Source organism: Arachis ipaensis, chromosome B6 (assembly GCF_059453495.1).
Source record: "Arachis ipaensis isolate K30076 ecotype BB chromosome B6, ASM5945349v1, whole genome shotgun sequence".
NCBI lineage: Eukaryota > Viridiplantae > Streptophyta > Magnoliopsida > Fabales > Fabaceae > Arachis > Arachis ipaensis.
Genome location: NC_142441.1, coordinates 82,606,291 through 82,632,218, shown reverse-complemented (window position 1 = coordinate 82,632,218; position 25,928 = coordinate 82,606,291).

Below are 25,928 nucleotides of genomic sequence, written 5' to 3'. Positions count from 1 at the left end.
AAGATTTTGATTAAGGAATCCAAGAGATACTCATTCAATTGAAGGTAGAACGGAGGTGGTTGTCAGTCACGCGTTCATAGGTTGAGAATGGTGATGAGTGTCACGGATCATCACATTCATCATATTGAAGTGCGAATGAATATCTTAGATAAGAACAAGCGTGTTTGAATAGAAAACAGAAATAATTGCATTTAATTCATCGAGACACAGTAGAGCTCCTCACCCCCAACAATGGAGTTTAGAGACTCATGCAGTCAAAGAGTACAAAGTTCAGATCTAAAATATCATGAGGTACAAAATAAATCTCTAAAATATGAGTAAACTGAGATAGATAGTGCAGAAATCCACTTTTGCGGCCCACTTGGTGTGTGCTGGGGCTGAGACTTGAGCTTTAGACGTGCCTAGGCTATTTCTAGAGTTAAACGCCAGGTTTTAACCTGTTTCTGGCATTTAACGCCAGAATGCAACATGGAACTGGCGTTGAACGCCAGTTTACATCGTCTATCCTCGAGCAAAGTATGGTCTATTATATATTGCTGGAAAGCCCTAGATGTCTACTTTCCAACGCAATTGAGAGCGCGCCATTTGGACTCGTGTAGCTCCATAAAATCCACTTTGAGTTCAGGGAGGTTAGAATCCAACAGCATCTACAGTCCTTTTTCAGCCTTGGAATCAGATTTTTGCTCAGGTCCCTCAATTTCAGCCAGAAAATACCTGAAATCACAGAAAAACACACAAACTCATAGTAAAGTCCAGAAATGTGATTTTTATTTAAAAACTAATAAAAATATACTAAAAACTAATCAAATCATACTAAAAACTATGTAAAAACAATGCCAAAAAGCGTATAAATTATCCGCTCATCAAACAACAATAGAGGAGGCAGAGACAATCAGGGAAATCAGAGGTGGAATAATAATAACAACAGGCAGCAGAACCAGAACCATCCCTACAGAGCACCTCACCTGAGGCAATCCCAAGGACCACAGAATACCCAACAGCAGACCTCTCAAATTACTTATCCTTCCTCATCTTCTAATGATGACTTACTACAATCTATTGATCAGAGACAACAGACCATGGAAAATAACCTTTATGCTAGACTAAATGGTCTGAACTCTACTTTGCAAGCTCTTGTCTCACAGATTGGATCAATGAATAACTCCAATAACCAACCCTTGAGCTCTAGTGGAATCCCTTCTCAACCATTACCCAATCCAAAGGGTGACATTAATGCCATCACCCTAAGGTCCAGAACCACACTGCAGGAGAGGAATCAGGAGGAGCCAAGCCCACCACAAAACGCCTCAGCTGAAGAGGTAGTGGAAATAGAAGATGTTGAAGAGGAAGAGGACATACAGGACATAGCTGAAAAAGAAGAAATTCAGCCACAGGAGGAAGCACCACAGGGCGCAGATACTGCAAAAGGCACCACTTCCATTCCATTTCCACAACTTGCAAGGAAGCCCAGGAAGCAGCTGGAACCTGATCCCAAAATGGTAGAGATATTCAAAAAGGTTGAGGTAACTGTTCCTCTTTTTGATGTTATTCAACAGGTACCTAAATATGCAAAGTTTCTAAAAGATTTATGTATACATAAAGACAAAATTAATGAATTAGAAACTATTCCTTTAGGTAGTTCCATATCTGCTTTAATTGGAGGTTTACCTGAAAAGTGTAGTGACCCAGGTCCATGTATGGTTAATTGTACTATTGGTGGTGTAGTATTTTCTGACTGCATGTGTGATTTAGGAGCATGTGTGAGTATAATGCCTTTGTCTATATATGATATTTTGAGGTCCCTCCCTAAAAAAGGTCGGCAGCTCATTTTGTGTTAGCAGATAAAAGCATTATTACAGTGGCCGGAGTTGCTGAAGATGTATTAGTGGGCATTAAGGGGCTCACGTTTCCTACTGATTTTTATATCCTGGAGATGCCCCAAAATGACTCAGAGAAGTCATCATCAATCCTACTCGGAAGACCATTCCTGAAGACCTCGAAGTTCAAATTAGATGCTTTTTCAGGAACATACTCTTTTGAAATAGATGGCCGAGTAGTAATCTTCAATCTGAATGGAGTTATGAAGCATCCTTCAGAGGATTATTCTATCCTCCAGTGTGACATTATAGATGAAACCGTGGCTGAAGTTCACCAGCAGGAATTTGAAGAGAAGTACATAGGACAAGGTCCAAGTGAGGGGATATTCTCAGAGGACAATGACAGTGCTTTACCATTGTTGCTAGCTCCAGACAACCCAGAGCCTGACCATGATTAGAAGTTAGGATTAAAACCCCTTCCTCCACACCTCAAATATGCTTACCTTGAAGACGAGCAGAAGTTTCCAGTTATCATTGCAAGGGAACTCACTTCTTAATAGGAAGAGCAGTTACTTAGTGTGCTGAGGAAGCACAAGAAGGCAATTGGTTGGAGTTTGGCAGACATAGTAGGCATCAACCCTCAAGTCTGTGAGCATAGGATATTTTTAGAAGAGGGAGCAAGACCTGTCCGTCAACCCCAGAGAAGACTGAACCCCACTATCTTAGAGGTTATAAAGAAGGAAGTGACCAGACTACTGGAGGCAGACATCATCTACCCCATTTCAGATAGTGAATGGGTAAGTCCAGTACAAGTGGTGCCCAAGAAGTCTGGCATCACTACAGTGAAGAATGAGCATGGAGATCTCATTGCAACCGGTGTTCAGAATGCCTGGAGGGTCTGCATTGACTACAGACGCCTCAACCAGGCCACTCGTAAGGATCACTATCCTCTTCCATTCATTGATCAAATGCTAGATCGCCTGTCAGGTAAATCACATTATTGTTTTTTAGATGGTTACACAGGTTATTTCCAGATTCATATAGCTCCTGAGGATCAGAAAAAGACCACTTTTACATGTCCTTTTGGGACTTATGCTTACAAGAGAATGCCCTTTGGCTTGTGTAATGCACCAGCTACCTTCCAACGGTGCATGATGAGTCTTTTCTCTGATCTTATTGAGGACTGTATGGAAGTTTTTATGGATGATTTTAGTGTATACGGCGATTCCTTTAGCCTTTGCTTAGATGATTATCTAGAGTATTAGATAGATGTGTCAGTACAAACCTTGTATTAAATTTTGAAAAATGTCACTTTATGGTAAAACAAGGTATTGTACTAGGACATGTTGTGTCTAATACTGGCATTTTTGTAGATCCAGCAAAGGTGGATGTTATTTCTAGTTTACCTTACCCCTCCTCTGTGAGGGAAGTCCGTTCGTTCCTTGGCCATGCAGGTTTTTACAGGAGATTCATTAAGGACTTCAGTAAGATAGCACTTCCCTTAACCAGGCTACTGCAGAAGGATATTGAGTTCGAGTTCAGTGAGGATTGCAAACAAGCATTTGAAAAGCTGAAGACTGCCCTGACTCAAGCTCCAATTATGAGAAGACCAGATTGGAACCAGCCATTTGAAATAATGTGCGACGCCTCCAACCATGCAGTAGGAGCAGCACTGGCTCAGCGTGAAGGTAAGGACCCCTTTGTTATTGCTTTTGCGTCTACTGAGAAAGAGCTTCTTGCTATTGTTTTTGTTCTGGATAAATTCAGAGCCTATTTACTTGGTGCGAAGGTAGTAGTGTACTCAGACCACGCAGCTCTAAAGTATCTATTAGCTAAAAAGGAATCCAAACCAAGGCTCATACGTTGGATACTGCTATTACAAGAATTTGATTTAGAAATTAAGGATAGGAATGGTAACCAGAATTTAGTGGCAGACCACTTGAGTCGCCTTGAGCACAATACAGATGACCCCACTCCTATAGCTGATAATTTCCCATTTGATAACCTGCAAGCAGTATCTGAGGTAGTCCCTTGGTATGCACCTGTAGCTAATTATCTAGTTAGCCGAACCTTTCCTCCAAACTTTTCTAAGTATCAAAGAGACAAGCTGAAAAGCGAGTCTAAATATTATATATGGGATGACCCATATTTATGGAGATGTGGCGCTGACCAGGTAATTAGACGGTGTGTGCCTCAATCAAAATTCCAGTCCATCTTAGAGGCCTGTCACTCATCTGAGAGTGGAGGACATTTTGGCCCTCAAAGAACAGCTAGAAAAATCTTAGACTGTGGATTCTGGTGGCTTACTCTTTTTAGAGACGCTACTGAATTTTGTAGATCTTGTTTCCCATGCCAAAAATTTGGTAATATATCCAAGAGGGATCAGATGCCTCAACAAATTATGCTTTTTTGTGAAATTTTTGATGTTTGGGGCATTGACTTCATGGGTCCATTTCCAAATTCTAATGGTTATTTTTATATATTGCTAGCTGTGGATTACATTTCCAAATGGGTGGAAGCAATTCCTACCCGCACTGATGATGCTAACACTGTTGTTTCCTTTGTGAGAAACTACATTATTTGTCGCTTTAGATTACTACGAGCAATCGTGAGCGATCAAGGCACCCATTTTTGTAACAGGAGACTAACAGGATTAATGAAGAAGCATGGGATAGTTCATAAGGTTGCAACAGCCTACCATCCTCAGACTAATGGGCAAGTCGAGGTGTCAAACAGAGAGATAAAGTGTATCTTGCAGAAGATAGTCAAACCTCATGGACGAGACTGGAGCACCAGGCTACAAGATGCACTCTGGGCATACAGAACAGCATACAAAACACCCATTGGGATGAGCCCTTTCCGCTTAGTTTATGGAAAAGCTTGTCATCTCCCTATTGAAATAGAGCACAAAGCCTTTTGGGCAGTAAAGGAGTGCAACATGGGAATTAAGAAAGCCGGAGCTGAAAGGAAGTTGCAACTGCAAGAACTGGAAAGCCTTCGCCTAGAAGCTTATGAGAACTCAAGACTATACAAGGAGAAGATGAAGGCTGTACATGATCAACACATCAAGAGAAAAGAGTTCCAACCTGGGGACTTAGTCCTCCTTTACAAATCTCGACTGAGGCTCATGCCAGGAAAGTTGAGATCAAGATGGGAAGGTCCATACAGAGTAGAGAAGGCCGAACCATACGGAGTTTATCACCTAAGCCATCCTTCAAGCTCTGAACTTATCAAAGTTAATGGACATTGTTTAAAGCTGTACCATGGAAGGAGGATGCAGAAAAACAAGGAGCTCGAGAACTTCCTCTTGGAAGATCCCCACATAGCCGAAGACTGAGCTAGTGGAGCATCCAACTTACAGACGTTAAAGCAAAGTGCTAGGTGGGAGATAACCCACCATGATATGATCGTTCTTTTCTTTATTTTTAGTTTTCCTATTCAATAACTCTTCTCCTTATTAGTGCATTTCGTGCATCTGCATTTCCATGCTTTTATTTTAAAAAAAAAATTTTCACGCGACGCGACCGCCACATTGACGCGTCCGCGTCGCAGGAGATTGGAGGAAATATTAAACGAACAGAGAGTCCCACAAGAGCGTGGCTGGAGGCGTGCCAGTGGCACAAATCGCCCCACGCGACCATGTCGCCGACGCGTCTGCGTCACATGGGAACATTGGCCTCCCACGCGACCGCGTCACTCATGCGACTGCGTAGCCCTGGAATTCGACGTGAAAAGGGTGCACGACCGAAAGTTGTGCTAGAGTGGTGCTGGATTGGTGCTGAACGCACAATCCTTCCCACACGGCCGCGTGACCGACGCGACCGCGTCATATCCTTCTAATGGCCACTCACGCGATCGCATGCCCCACGCGATCGCGTCACCCAATATTTGGCAATTAATGATTTTGAACAGAGAGTTGTGCGAGTGCGAGGTTGCCCTTGCGCCAGTGGCATAAAACGGGTCACGCGACCGCGTGACCGACGCGACCGCGTCAATTATTATAAGCGCAATTCGCGCGACCGCGTGCCCCACACGGCCGCGTCGCTTGCGCCGCACAGCTTCCCTGATTTGCCAATTATCTTATCTTTCTTTTCCCCAAATCCTATTTTCTCTTTTCCCTCCTTATTTCTCCCTTCCTCCTTCTTCCTTCTTTCTCACTTTCTACACTCTCACTCTCTCTCTCACCCCCATTAACAAGGTTTTTCTTTTTCTTCTTCCCTCCTTACTTTTCTATTTTTCTTCTTATTTTTATATGTTATCTTCTTTTCTTTTCTTTTTACTTTCATTATTCATATTTTTTTTCTTTCTTTTTCCTTTTTACTTGGTGTTAGAAATTTATTTTAGTCATTGTTTCTCATTATATGCTTGTGGATTGTTGTAAAATTGTTTGGCAATTATATACCTTTTTAAAAGGGTTTCTTGCATGTTTAATTTAATATTTTCTATACCCTATTTAACATGTATGCTATGTGTTTGTGAAAAAGCCAATATGGCATTATGCATTTTTCTACGCTATTCTATTCTACTATTAAATGCTTGTTTTTCACAAAACCCCTTTCATATTTTATTCGTTGAAAATAATTGTCAATACAAACGTGATGGTTTGTACGAGTGATGCTTGATCTATGTTACTCATGCCTTTGCCGGCATGCCAATAAACATCTTGCATCTAATTACCCAAACATGCACTTGCTCTATTCCCTTTGATGAAATTTTCACATGTAGTCATGACCATGTGTTCACTTCATTCATTTTTAATGTGCATTGATTGCCACCCATACCATCTTATTCCTTGCTCTATCCCTTTGAATTTACGTTACTTTCTTCTTTTCCCCTTTCAGGATGGCCACCAAGAAAGGAAAAGAGAAAGCTCCTCCCATATCATCAGCAAGAAGAGAAACAAAAAGAGCATTAGTGGCAGAACCCTCTTCAACTGCGGTTAAACCCTCAACAAAAAGAACTAAGAGGATTATAAAGGTTGATAATAAAGAAAAAGCCTTCCCAGCAAAGGACACTACGCGATTTCTCAATCGCTACTGTGAGTAGATGTTCCCCATCCTAGCAGAAAGGAGCTACAACAACGAATACCTTCTTCTCCTCCCAAACCATATTGCTACCTTTGTTGAACCGCAGATTGCACAAAGACAATGGGATTTCCTACAGAGACAGCCGAGGCAAGTCAATCTTTCTTAGGTAGTCGAGTTCTACTCCAACTTCCAACTGCCAACCCTGCAGTCTGTCTTTGTCCGTCAGAAGCAAGTCCCCATTACAGAAGAGGTCATTCAAAGAGCTCTTGGTCTTCCCCCTATTCCAGAAGGATTGGATGCCTTTCAAGAAGCCGCACTCAAGCGCCAGATGTACCAATTTGACTGGACGCTGTTCTCAGAGTTATCGCACTACCTGGCAGCAGATGGATCTACGGATACCATTATAGCCGCCCTAAGGGAATATCAGCTTCAGCACTTACCTTGGAGGCTCGCGTATGGGCACAGATCATGTCCCATTACGTCTTTCCGAGCACTCACGAGTCCTCCTTCACTGCGGACATGGCCGTTCTACTATGGTGCATCCTTACAGACCAACCTCTGAACCTACCAAGACACATCCGGAATGCCATGGGACACATACAAATTGCGGGCAACTTACCTTTTTCCGCCTTGGTCTCAGATCTTGTCTCCGCAGCCGGAGTCTCCTACAGAGCTGGGGACACCAAAGCCATGCTTCCACGGGATGATCAATATGTCCCTAACGAGAAATACATCAGACCTCCACCAGCCGCCACAAGCCATCATACTGAACCGATTGAAGATATTCCTTCTTCAACAGCACAAGCACCTACCACAGACCAACTGCTCCATCAGATACTCGAAAGGTTGGATCAGCAGGAACATAAAGCTAAGATGAGAGAGCGTCGTAACAAGCGCCGATTCACATACCTCAAGGAGCTGATTATGGGAAAATTCAAGGACTCAGACACCCTAGACTCCACTTTCTTTACCAGCACAGGAAGCCATGTTGGCCTCGACTGTGGAGATACTGCTACCAGCCCACCTTTATTCCTGACAGATGGCACCGAGGACGGCGCAAAGCCTTAAGTGGGGGGAGATCGGTCAGTACCTGACTTCTGGAGGTAATTTCTCTTCCCTAAACACCAATAAATTAGGATATTTAGTTAGTTTTTGTTTCTTTTGTAGAATAGGATAAATTGCATAGTAATAGATTAGTTGCATGCATGTTCTATTTGATTGAAAAGACAATAAGTTTCTTCTAAGAATCTATTTTTTTGAACAAAATTTCACTAATTTTAATTAAAACTTTTATGTTAAATTTGCTTGAAGTTGTATTTGGAACATAATTTTTAAGCTAAAAGAACACACAACCTGTGAGATTTGAGCCTTTATGCATGGTTACATTATTTAACCATAATTATTTTATTCTTGTGTGTTTACTTCTCTATGATTGTAATCTATATTTTGTTTCATCCTATATGTTCAATGTTTATTATAATTGTATGCTTGCATATGATTGAGGCCATTATTTGTTCAAACTTACTTATCCAAATTAAACCTACCCTTTCAATTACCTTTGTTAGCCACTTTGAGCCTTTAAATCCCATTTGTTCTATATTTTACCACATTACTAGCCTTAAGCGGAAAAACAATTATATATCCCAAACTGGATCTTTGGTTAGCTTAAGATAGAATTGTGTGTGCTAATTAAGTATGGGAAATTGTGGGAACAAAAGATAATAAGGGAATGTGTAATGATAATATAATGGGAATTTGGATACCTACTCATGTGAAACTATAAGAATTAAATATCTATGTGCATTGATAAGCTATGTTTATTTTTATGTTTATGTTAAAAAAAAACCAAAAATATTCAATAAATAAATAAGGGGACAAAATTACCCCAATGTTAAGTTAAGAATTCAAAGATCAATGCATGTATGATAAAATTAAAATAAAAAGTTGATGCATGAGTATGGAATGTGAAAGGGAAATTCTGAGTAGCTAGGTATGAATTCTAAAGTTGTATAGAATAGGTTATGTTAAAGCTTGGGTTAATTAAAGATTTAGTTTATAAGCTTACTTAGCCACATATGTATCCTTACCCTTACCTTGGCCCCATTACAACCTTGAAAAGACCTCATGATGTTTGCATTTGGTATATTAAATGTTGTTGATTGATTAGGAAAAGAACAAAAATTAGAGAGCATGATTAGAGAAGGATAGAGTGATTGCCCTATACACTAGAGAGATTAGAGCGTACACACATCATCAGTGAGGGTTCAATGCTTAAAATTCTATGTTCCCTGCTTTCATGAGCTACCTTCTTGTATTTTTATCTGTTCTTACTGTATGAGAATTGAATTAGTGGAATTTGATTTGTAATTGTTTTGAGGAGCTTATTTACTATTGATCAAGTGGACAAGAATCATATAGTTGCACTTACATATATAGGTTGCATTGCATTGCATGAGTTTTACATGTTCTTACTCATTTATTCTATCTCCTTCAACTAAGCATGAGGACATGCTAATGTTTAAGTGTGGGGAGGTTGATAAACCACTATTTTATGGTTTATAATGTGTTTAATTGTGTGATTTTATCATGATCTTTACCCACTTATTCATGTGATTAGCATGCATTTATATTTCCTTCCTAAAATCATCACATGATTAAAAACTTGCTTCCTAAGAAACTTTTAATTACGCATTTTAATTCTCCTTTATTCCATTCGATGCCGTGATCTGTGTGTTAAGTGTTTCAGGCTGTATAGGGCATGAATGAGTTGGAGATTGGAAAGGAAGCTTGCAAAAATGGAAGGAACACAAGAAATTGAGGAGAGGACCAACGAGAAGTGACGCGGCCGCATGGCTCACGCGACCGCAGGAAAGAGAGGAAATCGTAGTGACGCGGCCACATGGCCCACGCAACCGCGTGGATTGGAATAGCACAAGTGACGCGGAGGCGTGGACGACGCACCCACGTGGAAAAGAAAAACGCCGAATGACGCGGCCGCATGAATGACGCGATCGCGTGACGTGCACGATCTGCATAATCTGCAGAATCGCTGGGGGCGATTTTGGGCCCTGTTTTGACCCAGTTTTCGGCCCAAAAAAGCAGACTAGAGCCAGAGGACATGCAGAAACCAACAATAACATTCATTCTACACAGTTTTAGTTTTAGATCTACTTTTTACTCCTCCTCTAGGTTTTTCTCTCTACACATTCATAGTCCTTAGGATTTTATTTTGCTCTTTGCATTGGGATATTAAGAAGAGTTATTACCTCATCAAGACTTCGTCATTCTAGTTCATTTTCTTTACTTGGATTTACTCTTCCATGTCCTTTAATTTACTCAATTTTACTATTGGATTATTTTAGAATTTATTAATACAAGAGTTACTTTTATTTTTAATTGATTCCTTTGAGTTTTATTTATCATGTCTTTCTTTAATTATCTTTTCTATGTTATGAATTCCACATTCACAATGAGCAAGTAGTTCCCTAACTTGATGGGGAGTTGATTGAAAGGAACCCTTGAGTTGGAATGCTCAAAGGAGAAATTATAATCGGGTTTATTATTGGATTGCTCTCTAGTCACTAACGCCAGTCCTTCCAAGTAAGCGGATTGGGACTTGTGAATAGAAATAGCATTCCAACGTGTTTGACTTTTCCTTACCTAGTAAGGGATAACTAAACAGAACAACCTTCAATTATCAATTAATCTTGAGAGTACTGTAACAAGAATAGGGCTTCCAACTAATCTACTCCCAGTCAAGGCTTTTATTTAAATTACTTAATTTCTCTAATTCAATTTCCTGTTTATTCAACTCAAACTCTTTTTGAAAACATCTGATTAATAAAATAACACACCTTTCTGCAACTCGTTGGGAGACGACCTGGGATTCATACTCCCAGTATTTTAATTTTAATTTTTGTGACAACCCTTCTAAATTGATAAGTGGATTTCTGGTTCGTTAAGAACTATACTTGCAATGCATATCTTATAACAATTCTTAATTCGCCAATTTCCGCCACGTCAGAGGTGTTTGGTGAAAAGGGGCTTATGAGTAAGGTGGTTCAAAATTATGTTGAGGGGGTGGTTCATAGGCATGTGGTGGTGGTTGTTGACAATCACAATAAGGGTCACCACATCCATTAGATTGATATGCATTAGGATGAGAGTTATACCCATAAGAATCTAGAGGTTGTTGTTGCCAAGAAGGCTGATCAATCCCTTGAGGCTCCTCCCATCTTTGATTGTTCCATCCTTGATACACATCCTCATTGTAGCTTCCATTTCCTACAACATAATTTGAACCAAACTCATCGCCAAAGTGATGATGAGAATTCATAATAGCAAATAAAAACAAAAGCTAACAAAAATTAGCAACAAAGTCCTAAGCCTAATGAAAGCTAACAAACAAGCAAAAAGGCAAACATATTCACATATTCACAATAGCCAACAATATAATACCATTGCAACTCCCCGACAACGGCGCCATTTTGATGAACAAACTTTTGTGTGGGCTAGAATTCCACTAATAAATTCTCGTTATAAAGTATAGTTTCTAAACCAAACAATAGTCCTTTCATGCAAAAATTTGGTTGTCACATGTACAAACCCCAAATGAAAATTAACCGGAGTATTTGGACTCCAGGTCGTCTCACAAGGAATTGCAATGAAGTGAATGATTATTGGCTATGAAGGGGTAAAGGGGGTTTTTGGTTGATAAGAGGGGCAACAAAATAAATGACAAGAAAAGTAAATCAAACAAGTAACTAAAGAAAGCAAGTAATAAAGAGAGACATTCATGGCAAGTGTTGAGATCATAGGCTTTCTATCCTAGTCATGCAATGATTAATTCATCTTATTTAGTCAACTCCAACAAATAGGGAGAAAGTCAAGCAAGACTAATCAATCATACCACAATAATAACAAGAATTTATCTTATTACGTCATCTCCAACATTGGAAGAAGGTATCATATTATCTTCCATGAGAGAAAGTCTAATAAGACTAGCTAATCTCAATCCAAAAGTCCTAATCAACTTACTAATTAAATTAGCAAAAGATTAGCGTCAATGGAAACAATATTAGCTAACAACTCTAGATCACCAACATAAGTTGGGTTTTCATGACTCAAGATTGCCCAATTACTCTTTCCAAGCCAAGAATGCTCAAAATCTACTCTAAAACCCAACCAAGCATTTTGTCAAACACTTGGTGGGTAATAAAGGAAAGCATAATAAAAGTGCAAGAATAATAAATCTACCAACTACCAATTGCATGAAATCAATAATAACAATCAAGATCAACATGAGAGAGCATGAAATCATAAAATTGCATTAAAGAAAATTAAGATCCAACAATTGTTCATAAACATAAAAGAGGACAAAATAAAGGAAATGACAAGTAAAACTAGAAGAGTAGAGATGTAACAACAAGAAATTAAAAGGAGAAACTAAATCAAAACAATAATTAAAACTTGGATCCAAGAAGAATTAACTAAAACTACCCTAAAATCTAGAGAGAAGAGAGAGCTTCTCTCTCTAGAATTCTACCCTAAAACATGATGAAAACTAAAACTATGACTACTTTGTTCATTCCCCCCTCAATCCTTAGGTTCAATAACATCAGAAATGATGGATTGGGCCCAAAATGAGCTACAAATTGCTGGCCACGATTTCACTTTTAATGGGCCATGTGCAACATCGGCGCGCATGCGTACATGGCGCATGCGCGCCCCTGAACGAGAAGCAACATATGGCAAATTTTATATCATTTCGAAACCCTGGATGTTAGCTTTCCAATGCAACTGAAACCGCCTCATTTGGACCTCTGTAGCTCAAGTTATGGTCGTTTGAGTGCAAAGAGGTCAGGCTTGACAACTTTACAGTTCCTTCATTTCTTCATGAGTTCTCCCACTTTGCATGCTTTTCTCCTCACTTCTTCCATCCAATACTAGCCTTATGAACCTAAAATCACTTAACAAACATATAAGGTATCGAATGGAGTTAAAGTGAATTAAATTTAGCTATTTTGAGGCCTAAAAAGTATGTTTTTACATTTAAGCACAAATCAAGGGAGAATTGCAAAACCATGCTATTTCATTGAATAAATGTGAGAAAAGTTGATAAAATTCCCCAAATTAAGCACAATATAAACCATAAAATTGGGGTTTATCAATCCGCGTCGACTCTCTGCTTTGCCATGCACGCGTACGCGCGCTGTACGCGTACGCGTTGCTTCCATTTTCATCAATCCACGCTTACTCGCACATGACGCGCACGCGTGGATTGCCCTGTTTCACTCACCTTCTTTTCTTCTCCTCTTTCCATTTCTTTCCTTCTTCTCTTCTCTTTCCACCCTTCAATCATCATCCAACACCACCAAGCATCATGTAACACCATTTCTTTTAGTTAGTTTAACTTTTGTTTTTCATTATAAGTGTTGGATTACTAATCTTGTTTACTGTTTATTGCTGCTTATTACTAATAGGATGTTAGTTTAACATCATTGTTGTTATTGTCATTGTTGGATTCCTTTATTGAGGTTGCAATTTATTACTTGGTTTGGAATTTTTCATGTTTGACACTTTTGGATACCAAGTACTTGTTACATTGCCTTCATGCATCTTACCTCTTTGAATTGCATGTTTTGGCCACCATGCATTCATCATCCATTGTTAGGAAATTGTATATTATCAATGCATTTTTTTAGGATGCTTGTTCTAAATGACCATCACCTATTTTATGCATTGAGATTGTGGAATTGTGAAATTGGATCGAAAGCTTACCTAGTGACGTATTTTTGAGCTTTTCAAGCTTTGTGGACCATGCTTGCTGTGTGATTGATTTTCACTTCTATCTTCTTTTTCCTAAGTTCCATAGCATCCATGTGTTTCACCTCTATGTCACTTAGGTGTTGCAACAACTTCAATATGTGTCATTGTTTGATGTGTGAGCTCTCTATACCATTTTGTTCATCAAATTTACTTGCACATCAATCAATGTCCATGCATTATCCAATTTCACAATTGCTTGATTTTTCTTGAATGCTTTTATGCTTCTTCACTACTCGTTAGGTTGTTTTAGCCTATAAGTCTTCTAAAGTATCTCAAGCACACTAGAATAAGTAAAGTGCATGTTTTCTTTTGTATAATTGTGATATGATTTTTAAATACTAGGGTGTGAGTCCTAAACCGCATGCAATTTTAGAACCCACACACCTATTTTTTCATCAATGTCACACTAATTCGCTCGTTCAATTCTAGTGACTCACCTCATTCCAACAATTCACGCTTTCTAGCTTTTGTATGTTTTCATCTTACGGTGTTTATTTTGTTTTTCATGATCGATGCACCATAAGCAAAAATAGAAGCAGAAGGAAGAACACGCAGCACCGGTTGACCTACCAGCTGAAGGTAGCAACTAGGAAAGTCGCCGTACCCCCTTGGTCATCTTTGGATGCACCGAGGACGATGCAAACTTTTAAGTGTGGGGAGGTCATCCGACCGCTCGGCATTTTTGGGTGACAAGTTTCTAATCCCAACACTTTTGCATTTCATTTTTAGGTCTTTTAGGATTTTTGGTTGCATTGCATATGTATATATTAAGCTTAGTCAAAATCATGATATTTTCCAAGGACTTTATCTATAGGGCACCCCAATTGAAAAAAAAAAATTTTTTTAGAACTTGCTTGAATTATATACTTTGTGGAACATGATTTTTGAGCTAAGAACACAAGCATGTGAGATTTGAGCCTAATTGCATGGTTACATCATATATAACCACTTACTTTCATTCTTGTGTGCATTATTCTCTTTCTATGATTGTAATATTTGAATTGTTTGATTCTTTATGTCCATTATTTTGTGTATACATACATTTACATGATTGAGGCCATTGTTCAAATAGCTCACTTACCCAAATAGCCTACCTTTTATCTTCTATTGTTAGCCAATCTTGAGCCTATGCTTAACCCATTTGTTCTTAATTGTAGCACATTACAAGCCTAGGTGAAAAACAATAAATGTCCTTAATTTGGATCTTTGATTAGCTTAGGCTAGTGAGAGTGTTCATTATTTGATTTTGGGAAAGTTTGGAATATTGGGTAGAGATAAAAGTGTGTTTTTGTATTTGTGTTGAGAATCTTGGGAATTTGGTACATACTCATGTATTAATCATGTGTAAACCATATGCATTGATGTTCTTGTATATATATTTTAGTTTTAAAAAAAAAGAAAGAAAAAAAATGAAAATAAATAATAGAAATAGAAAAAGAAAGACAAAAAATTGCAATAAAAAGGGTACAAAATACCCCAAAGCAAGGTTCAATAAAAGTCAATGCATATGGTGGTGATAAAAAAGAGAATGCATGAGTGTGTGAAAAAGTGAAGAATGGGGAGTTAGGTTTGTTTAGAATTGTATAGGTTGTCATAGGTTAGGTGGGAAGTTTAAGTTAATCAAAGATTCAAATCTCAAGCCCACTTGACCATATGCATCATACCTTGACCTAACCCCATTACAACCTATGGGAAGTCCTCATGATATTTGTATGCATGCATGAAATAATTGTCGATTGTTAAATGAAAAACAAATCTTGGAAAACATGATTAGGGGAGAACCCCATACACTTGAACGACTAGAGCGGATACACATCCGTTGAGGGTTCGATTGCTCAATTACATGTTTTCACCCATGATCATCTCTTTTCTTGCAAGTTTGTAAAATCTTTTTAATAATTCAATTCAATTCTGGGTTGAGTGATTGCTATTGCCTTAGCCCTTGTGTTTGTATATGTATTCTTGGAAATTGATTTATTTTGACTAAGTGGATGCATTCATGTAGATAGATTGCATATAGATAGGTTGCATGTAGTTAGTTTGCATTGAATAAATGTTGATGTCCCTTTGCTTCTTTCTTGATTTTAGCATGAGGACATGCTTAGTTTAAGTATGGGGAGATTTGATAAACTCCAATTTTGTGGTTTATCTTGTGCTTAATTTGGGGGATTTTATCACCTTTTTCCACATTTATTCAATAAAATAGCATGGTTTTGCAATTCTCCTTTGATTTGTGCTTAAATGTGAAAACATGTCTTTTAGGCCTTAAAATAGCTAAATTCAATTCACTTTAATTCCATTCGATGCCTTGGTATATTTTTTGAGTGATTTCAGGTTCATAGGACAAGTATTGGATGGAAGAAGTGAGGAGAAAAGCATGCAAAGTGGGAGAACTTGTGAAGAAATGAAGGAACCGTAAAGCTGTCAAGTCCGACCTCTTCACGCTCAATCGACCATAACTTGAGCTGCAGAGGTCCAAATGAGGCGGTTTCAGTTGCGTTGGAAAGCTAATATCCGGGGCTTCGAAATGATATAAAATTTTTCATATGTTATTTTGCGTTCAGGAGCGCGCACGTGCCATGTACGCGTGCGCGCCGATGCTGCTCGTGGCCCACTAAAGTAAAATCGCCCCCAGCGATTTCTGAAGCACTTTGGGCCCAACCCAACTCATTTCTAATGCTATTGCATGTAGAATTCAAGCTGGGGCAAAGAGGGGAGGAATTGTTTGAAGTGTTAGCATCATGTAGCTTAGTTTCTAGAGAGAGAAGCTCCCTCTTATCTCTAGAATTAGGATTAGAATTTCTTAGATCTAGGTTTAATTCATTGATGCAAGGGCATCTTGGCTAGTTTTACTAGCCATTTTTTGTATTCTTTAGGGTGGTTTCATGCATTTTTCTAGGAAATGAGCAAGTATTTGGATGAAAATGCATTCACATCATGATTCAAGCAAACATTGTGAATTTTGAATGATTTCATGAGAATTATGCATGAATTGAATGATAAAATGGATGATGCATGATCCCATGATTAAGAGCAAGACTTTGATGCACTTTGTTTGATTGATTTCAGGTAACAAGAAGCAGAGAAGAGCCACGTTAGTGGCTACGTTAGTACCACTAACTTGGCCACTAACGTGGAAGGAAGGAAAGTTGGAACGTTAGTGGGAACGTTAATGGCATCAACTTTGAAGAAGTAGCAGCGTTAGTGGCAAAAGTGAGTGCCAATAACGCTAGCGAAGGTGCAAGAAGACCCACGTTAGTCTCCACGTTAGTTACATTAATGTGGGAACTAACGTGGAAGGAAAGGGAGATGCCAACGTTAGTGGAAAAGGTGATCTCCACTAACGTTGGCGAAGCAAAAAGACCCACGTTAGCTTCCACGTTAACTACATTAACGTGGGAACTAACGTGGAAGGAAAGGGAGATGCCAAAGTTAGTGGAAAAGGTGATCTCCACTAACGTTGGCGAAGCAGAAAGACCCAAGTTAGCTTCCACGTTAACTATATTAACGTGGTAGTTAACGTGGGCAAAAGTCTCACCCAGCAGCCTGACCATGCCTTCTTCCAACAAGAATAACTTGAGCCACAAAGCTCCAAATGAGGTGATTCTAGTGGCATTGGAAAGTAGGATTCCAGAGCTTTCCAAGCATATATGGAACTACATGGTGGACACTAAATTTGAGGGAGAAAACCTGCCCTGAAAGTGCAAAGATGAACATGGTATCAACCTGTAGTAAGGCCAGCTGACCTCTTCACCTTCCAAGAAGTATAACTCGAGTTGCAGAGCTCCAAATGATGCTCTTTCAAAAGCGTTGGAAAGTAGACATCCAGGGCTTTCCAGCAATATATAATAGTATGGGGTGGACATTAAGTTGAGCTTCAGAAACTGGCAATTTTCAGCCCCTAATCGCGGACGTTATTGGCACTCACGTTTGCCAATAACGCCAGCCACTATGCTAGCAACCTGTCCCCTTCAAAGCTGACATCCAGAGCTTTCCAACGATATTTAATACTTTATAGTGGGCATGAAATTGGAGTACAAACCAAAGGCATCTTTTAAGCCCCAAAAACACCAACTGGGTAGCAAGTGTGACGTTAGCCACACTAACTTCAGCACTAACGCCACACCTGTAGCATTAGTGTGGCTAATGTTAGCACTGACAGTAGCACCTGGACCTCAACTTGATTCTCTTTCAAGGACCATCCAACCTCAAGGAAGCAAGCCCATAAGTGTCAACCAATCAAGGCCACAAGAAACATCTAGAATAGGAATTTTTATTTAATTGTAAATTGCTTTTAATTTCATTTTGTAATTTAGGAGAGCCTATATAACGGCCTTAGCTTTTACATTCAAAGGACACTCTGGAAGGGGGGATTAGAGAGGGGTCTTCGGACTCCCTCCCCTCACACACTTTTCCTTTTCTTTCTTTTCTTTGTACTTTTCATTTATGGATTTTGAAGTTTCAATTTTAGTTTTAATCTTCATCTTTACTTTTCTGCACTTTCTTTCTTTTCTATTTTTTTTGTAGAGCAATGACCAACTAACTCTTTTCGTTGGGTTAGAGAGCTCTATTGTGATTCAACGGATCAATTGTAGTTCTCATTCTTCTTCTTCTTTCTTTTCTCTTGATTTTACTAGAAAGCTTTTAATCTTCATCCAATTGGGTAGTTATCTTGGAAAAGAAGCTAGTCATACTTGGATCTCTTCTGAACCTTGGAAGAAGAATGAAGAGATCATGCTAGAAATGCTTTCTCATGTTGGACCAAATTGGGGTTGGAAGGATATGGTGACTATAATTCTACCAACACTTGATTTGGGAATGCATGTGGTATAATCAGTGACCATACTTCATCTCTTCTCATGAGCAATTGACCAAGGAATTGGCTATTGATCAAGATTTGAGAGATTGAATTACAAGGAATTGTAATTCGATCACTTAAGATTGCCAAGGAGATCAATGAACGGATTGATTGAGGAAGAGATGAGAATGAACATGATCCGGAGGATTGCAATATCTCTTGATCCCAATGTTCATTTTATTTTTAGTTCTTACATTTACTTTTCTTGTCATTTTACTTTTCTGCACTTTATTGCTTTTCCTTTCTTTTCTGTCATATTTACAATTCCTGCTGCTCATTATCCAAATCTGAACTGTTTGACTAGGATAATTAATCAACCATTGATTACTTAATCAGTTAATCTCTGTGGGATTCGACCTCACTCTTTTGTGAGTTATTACTTGACGATAATTCGGTATACTTGCCGAAGGAAAATTGTTGAGAGACAAGTTTCCGTGTGCATCAAGTTTATGGCGCCATTGCCGAGGATTAATTGTGATTAACAAACTACCGGTTGATTGATTTACTAGATTAGACACTTTTCTTTTGTCTTTGTTTTCTTTTGTTACTTTATTTTCTTTTGCTAACTAACTATTTGTGATATTGCCTCATTGGGAATTTCCTCATCTGTGACAATGGAGATTCCAATTTCTTTTGGTGATTATTGTTTGAGACAAAGCTTTCTGCAGGAAAGAAAGGAGCATCCATCATATTTTAGTCAATCAAACTTCCTGGGAAACTCTCCACCACCACAGAATGATTCACTTTACTATGCTCATGGTGGGTGGAAGTATCAAGAACATGAAATGGGGTACTTTCCCCAGCCACAAAATGGTCCATATTTTGGTGAAATTGATCACTACTCAAGTTGTGGCTGGGAAGATCAAAATAAAAGAGATTTCACTCATTCATACCCAATTCATCAAGAGCCATCACCTCTCAATTATACAACTTCACCTCCAAGTTTTACATGCCTAAATTCTTCATCATTTGAGTATGCCTCAGCACAAAAGTCTATCCCAAATCCATACAATTCATTTCACCATCCACAAAACTCAATCCACTACCCACAAGAGTCATACCACTTTCAGAACACACAACCACAAAACAACCAATTCCATTCACAAACCAACCCCGACCAACCATTACAACCTACCCAACCTCCTTTAGATAGACTTGCTAGGATGGAACTCATCATGGAAGAACTCAAAAAAAGTAGAGAAGAAGAGATACTCGCTAGGATAGAACTCCTCCTTGAAGAAATAATAAAGACAAACAAAGAGGAGAAAATAGCAAAAAGAGACCATGAAGAAAAATTGAGACAGAATGCACAACTCTATTCTGAAGAACAATTCATTGAAGAGCTGAGATTACAAAGAGTGACCACTTCACTCTCTCCAGAAATAGAGGAGTTCATTCAAAGTTCAAGAAAAAGAGAGGAAGTCAATCAAGGGAGTCCACACAACTCCAATAAAACAGAGAGTTGCATAAAGGATGAGTTCATTGAACCACCAATTCAAGAAGCTCTTGATGAAGAGGATGCTCCAACCATCATACAACACCCAAGTACTGAAATCAAGGTGGTGAATGCAATCAACATGAGCACTAAAAAGAGGATGGTGACTAAGAAAAGAAGGACAATATCCAGGAAAATGAAAAGGTCAACTAAAAGCCATCCCACCCCTACCCCAACAAGCAAGTTTACACAAGCTAATAACAAAAGAAAGCTTGCTAGGGAGAGGCACTCAAAACAAGGGGCATTAACTGGCTCCTCTTTTCTCTTGAGGTCATTCCTTTTAACAAACTAGAAGAAGAGGAAGAAATTCATGAACAACATGTCAAGCTAATGACATTAAAAGAGCGCTTGTTGGGAGGCAACCCAACCGTAGGTAACATTTTCTTTCCTTGCATAGTTTACTTTCAATAATTTGACATATGATTGCATTCTAAGTTTGGTGTTGCCATGCAACAAAATAATATTCAATCTTCACTAGGTATTTGCATCATTCTAAAATGACAGTGTCACACTAAGTTTGGTGTTGCCACTTAACTTTCATGCAAAGTACCATGCCAACACCACTTATTAATGCAATCAAAATGTCTCTGTTTGTATCTCTTGTGCCTTTATTGTATCCTTAATCTTGCTTGCTGAAACACATGCATACTCACACTTTATTCTAAGACATTCATGATCTATCATAGACCCCATCAACACTGTTTTACTTGTTGCTTGAGTATAAGCAATCATTCTAAGTTTGGTGTGGGAAGGGGAAGAATAGGAGGAAAAGGGCAACAATAATGAAGATAAAATACAAGGTGGTAAAGTTCCTTTCTCCTCTTACTTATTTCTAGCACTTTAATTTGCATGATTGTCTTCTATTTTCTTTGTATGCATGTGTGATTACTCCTTGTGAATAAGCATAATTTGATATTTGATTTAGAACATGTTGCTATGATATCATGATTATCATCTTGAATTTTACATGCACCCAAAAATCTCTAAGAACGTAACAAGGAAATCATTCTTTTGAAAGGAAAATATTGAAGAATTTTATAAATCTTGGGGCAAGAAAAAGATTAAGAGGAGTGAAGGTTCTGATTGTATGATTGTGTATTGAGGTTGCATGTTTGTGAAAACTTGCATGGGAGCTCATAGACAGGAAATGAAGTTTAGAGAAGTATTATGGAATTTCTCAAACATCTATTGATCCAAGAAGCAGTAATAAAAGAAAAAAAAGAAAAAGAAAAACAAAGAACAAGCCCAAGGTTCTGAGCATCAATTACTAGGAAGAAGAAGAAAGAAACAAGAACTCAAAGAGTTATTGTCCTAGTTAAATGCTTGTGGTGGATTTGTATCAAAGAGAGAGGCTTGAGCAAGTAAATCCTAAGGGGTGCTTCAACACCTAATACCTTAGACCAACTGGTTTGGGAGTATTGATTGAAAGCTTATCTTAAAAAGCCGCTTTGATACATGACACCTAGAGTCAAGGCCAAATTCCAAAAAAAGAAAGAAAAATGCTAGAAAATAAGTGCTACTTCAAGGTGACAATCTATAAAGAGATTTCCATAATATCATTTGAATGAAAGTTCTAAGATCTAAGACTTCCAAAATGTAAGGACTAATGAGCACTGGAATCCTTGCATAAGCATACAAATTAGAGTTCACCCCACTGCCACTTATTCATTTCACCCACTAAGGCATCATAAGCAATTCTTCAATACATTTCAATTAAGAGAATTCTTTGTGCATAGTTCTTTTCTTGCTTGGGGACAAGCAAGATTTAAGTTTGGTGTTGTGATGCCAGGGCATCTTGGCTAGTTTTACTAGCCATTTTTTGTATGCTTTAGGGTGGTTTCATGCATTTTTCTAGGAAATGAGCAAGTATTTGGATGAAAATGCATTCACACCATGATTCAGGCAAACATTGTGAATTTTGAATGATTTCATGAGAATTATGCATGAATTGAATGATAAAATGGATGATGCATGATCCCATGATTAAGAGCAAGACTTTGATGCACTTTGTTTGATTGATTTTAGGTAACAAGAAGCAGAGAAGAGCCACGTTAGTGGCTACGTTAGTACCACTAACTTGGCCACTAACGTGGAAGGAAGGAAAGTTGGAACGTTAGTGGGAACGTTAATGGCATCAACTTTGAAGAAGGAGCAACGTTAGTGGCAAAAGTGAGTGCCAATAACGCTAGCGAAGGTGCAAGAAGACCCACGTTAGTCTCCACGTTAGTTACATTAACGTGGGAACTAACGTGGAAGGAAAGGGAGATGCCAACGTTAGTGGAAAAGGTGATCTCCACTAACGTTGGCGAAGCAAAAAAACCCACGTTAGCTTCCACGTTAACTACATTAACGTGGGAACTAACGTGGAAGGAAAAGGAGATGCCAAAGTTAGTGGAAAAGGTGATCTCCACTAACGTTGGCGAAGCAAAAAGACCCACGTTAGCTTCCACGTTAACTACATTAACGTGGTAGTTAATGTGGGCAAAAGTCTCACCCAGCAGCCTGACCATGCCTTCTTCAAACAAGAATAACTTGAGCCAAAAAGCTCAAAATGAGGTGATTCCAATGGCATTGGAAAGTAGAATTCCAAAGCTTTCCAAGCATATATGGCACTACATGGTGGACACTAAATTTGAGGGAGAAAACCTGCCCCGAAAGTGCAAAGATGAACATGGTATCAACCTGTAGTAAGGCCAGCTGACCTCTTCACCTTCCAAGAAGTATAACTCGAGTTGTAGAGCTCCAAATGATGCGCTTTCAAAGGCGCTGGAAAGTAGACATCCAGGGCTTTCCAAAAATATATAATAGTATGGGGTGGACATTAAGTTGAGCTTCAGAAACTGGCAATTTTCAGCCCCTGATCGCGGACGTTATTGGCACTCACGTTTGCCAATAACGCCAGCCACTATGCCAGCAACCTGTCCCCTTTAAAAGAGCATAACTTGAGTTACAAAGGTCCAATTGAGGCGATTCTAGTTGCGTTAGAAAGCTGACATTCAGAGCTTTCCAACGATATATAATACTCTATAGTCGGCATGAAATTGGAGCACAAACCAGAGGCATCGTTTAAGCCTCAAAAACACCAACTGGGTAGCAAGTGTGACGTTAGCCACACTAACTTCAGCACTAACGCCACACTTGTAGCGTTAGTGTGGCTAACATTGGCACTGACATTAGCACCTGGACCTTAACTTGATTCTCTTTCAAGGACCACCCAACCTCAAGGAAGCAAGCCCACAAGTGTCAACCAATCAAGGCCACAAGAAGCATCTAGAATAGGAATTTCATTTAATTGTAAATTGCTTTTTATTTCATTTTGTAATTTAGGAGAGCCTATATAAGGGCCTTAGCTTTTACATTCAAAGGACATTCTGGAAGGGGGGATTAGAGAGGGGTCTTCGGACTCCCTCCCCTCACACACTTTTCCTTTTCTTTCTTTCCTTTGTACTTTTCATTTATGAATTTTGAAGTTTCAATTTTAGTTTTAATCTTCATCTTTACTTTTCTGCACTTTCTTTCTTTTCTATTTTTTTTGTAAAGCAATGACCAACTAACTCTTTTCATTGGGTTAGAGAGCTCTATTGTGATTCAACGGATCAATTGTAGTTGTCATTCTTCTTCTTCTTTCTTTTCTCTTGATTTTACTAGAAAGCTTTCAATCTTCATCCAATTGGGTAGTTATCTTGGAAAAGAAGCTAGTCATACTTGGATCTCTTCTGAACCTTGGAAGAGGAATGAAGAGATCATGCTAGAAATACTTTCTCATGTTGGACCAAATTGGGGTTGGAAGGATATGGTGACTATAATTCTACCAACACTTGATTTGGGAATGCATGTGGTATAATCAGTGACCATACTTCATCTCTTCTCATGAGCAATTGACCAAGGAATTGGCTATTGATCAAGATTTGAGAGATTGAATTACAAGGAATTGTAATTCGATCACTTAAGATTGCCAAGGAGATCAATGAATGCATTGATTGAGGAAGAGATGAGAATGAACATCATCCGGAGGATTGCAATATCTCTTGATCCCAATGTTCATTTTATTTTTAGTTCTTACATTTAATTTTCTTGTCATTTTACTTTTCTGCACTTTATTGCTTTTCCTTTATTTTCTGTCAAATTTACATTTCCTGCTGCTCATTATCCAAATCTGAACGGTTTGACTAGGATAATTAATCAACCATTGATTGCTTAATCTGTTAATCTCTGTGGGATTCGACCTCACTCTTTTGTGAGTTATTACTTGACGACAATTCGGTATACTTGCCGAAGGAAAATTGCTTAATCCGTTAATCCTCTACTATTAGTTAGGGGTTAACTTAGTGGGATTGATCCTTGCTAATTCTCATGTTGTGGTTAGTGATTAGGATAGAAATTCTTAACCACCTAACCTTGCCAAAACCTTTTTGTTAGTTTATTTTCTTTGCCAGTTATATTTCTTGTCCATTATATCAAAAACCCTAAAACATACTCCATAACCAATAATAAGGCACTTTATTGCAATTTCTAGGGAGAACGACCCGAGGTTTAAATACTTCGGTTTATAAAATTTAGGGGTTTGTACTTGTGACAAACAAATTTTTGTATGAAAGGACTATTGTTTGGTTTAGAAACTACACTTTAATACGAGAATTCATTAGTGGAATTCTAGACCACACAAAAGTTCGTTCATCAAGCTATAATGCGTACGCTTGGCATTTTACGTTCCACGCGTACGCGTCATGTCACGTGCGTGGACGCGTCGCCATGCGACTCCATATTCACGCGTGCGCATTAGCCACGTGTGCGCATTAGTGAATGCACTCCCAATCCTTGATTTCCATGATTTCTCCAATTTGCATGATTTTCTCTTCATTCCTTTGATCTATTACTAGTCTTTTGAACCTAAATTTACTAACAAACACATCAAGGCATCTAGTGGAATCAAAGGTGAATTAAAATTAACCAATTAAGGGCCTAAAAATTATGTTTTCATACTTAAGCACAAATTAGGAGAAAATCATGAAACCATGCTATTTCATTGAATAATGTGGGAATAATGGATGAAATCCACCTAAATTAAGAACAAAATGTACCACGGAATAGTGGTGCATCACTATTGCATTTAATTACTTTACTCTCTCTTTATTCTGGGTTGCATTTTAATTTTCTTGTTTGTTTGTTTCTTTGTTTACTCTTGTTTCTTTTCTTTCCTTTTATTTTCTTGTATGGGTGTTGAATCTCATTTACTTTTGAATTGGTGGATTCTTTCATATCTCTTAGTTTGTTGTGCTATGATAAATGACATTCTATTTTGGGGGCATATCTCCCTTGAAGTCATCAAACATGCTTGTTATTTACAATTTGGACACCAAGTGTTTGTGAAAAAGAGCCAACAACATCTTTGTGCATTGTTAACCTTTCTCTTTCAATTTAGTTCCTCTTTTTCGCAACACTTGCCCGATATGAGCACTGAGCGTCATTTCTATGATTTTTCATCATCAATTGCTCATTGTTTATGGTTTGCTATGCTTGTACTATTGATGGGAGGAATACCATTGGTAAGGAATTTCACAAGATTTTCGCATTGCAAGTATAGCCCTCAACCGACAAATAATCCGCGAATCAAATTTTGAAGGAATTGGTTGTCACAAGTTCAACCCCAATAAAAATAACCGAAGTATTCAAACCTCGGGTCGTCTCACAAAGAATGGGCAAACATGTACTTCAACATTTGTTAGAATTCCGGGGTTGTAATTCATGAGCAAGAAATTAAACTAAGAGTCCTAACAAGCAAGTAATCTTAAACTGTAAGAAACTAATTCAAGTAGCTAAAGCAAGGTATGAGCAATTCAAACTAATAAGAGGACGAGTAATATAATTCTAATCTAAAACTAACAAGTAACTATGACTAGAAT